The sequence below is a fragment of the Giraffa tippelskirchi genome, chromosome 9 (assembly GCF_054371585.1).
Source record: "Giraffa tippelskirchi isolate mGirTip1 chromosome 9, T2T-mGirTip1v1.2.pri, whole genome shotgun sequence".
NCBI lineage: Eukaryota > Metazoa > Chordata > Mammalia > Artiodactyla > Giraffidae > Giraffa > Giraffa tippelskirchi.
The window spans coordinates 8975464-8976100 of NC_137283.1; the positions used below are offsets into that span (position 1 = coordinate 8975464).

Here is a 637-nt window from a genome sequence, read left to right on the forward strand (position 1 = left end):
GGTGATGGACAGGGAGGCCTGACGTGCTGCAGTCCATGGAGTCACAAAGAGTTGGACATGACTAAGCTACTGAACAGAACTAACAGTACATAAGGGTTGCAATTTTTCTGCATCCTCACCAATACTGGTTATATTCTATATTTTTTTGTAGTAGCTATTCTAATAGGTAGGAAATAAGGATTAATTATAGTTTTAATTTGTATTTCTTTAATGATTGGTAATGTTGAGCATTTTTTCCTGCTTATTGGTTATTGGTACCTCACCTTTGGAGAAATGTCTATTCAAGCTCTTATCTCATTTTTGAAATTATGGACTGCTTCATGAATTTTCAGATCTTTCTTACACATCATCCATGCTACTCTTCTCTGTATCTTTCCAATTTTAATACTTCTGCTGCCAAATCACACACCAAGTTGTTGATTCTTAATGAGAATTTTTAATGTTTCTCCTACATATTTCCTCTTTTCAAACAAACCACCATCTTCCAACTATCCACCCAATCCCAACACTTTCTCCATAAAATTTTGAAGGAAATTTATATATTCTTAAAACTTATTTATTGTTCATGTTCAAGTCATCAGCTCTTTTCATTTCTTTTTCTCAGAATTGTTTTTTTTTTCCGTATTGTATTTGTTCA

At 33.0% G+C, this 637-nt stretch overlaps 1 non-coding gene across 1 annotated transcript; it reads right to left on the minus strand.

Annotated features, from left to right (window-relative positions):
• Nucleotides 1-302: 302 nt before the first annotated feature.
• On the minus strand, nucleotides 303-405 carry LOC145522100 (U6 spliceosomal RNA). Its single transcript, XR_014065913.1, has one exon. It is a non-coding gene; the product is annotated as a U6 spliceosomal RNA (small nuclear RNA).
• Between the last annotated feature and the right edge of the window lie 232 nt (nucleotides 406-637).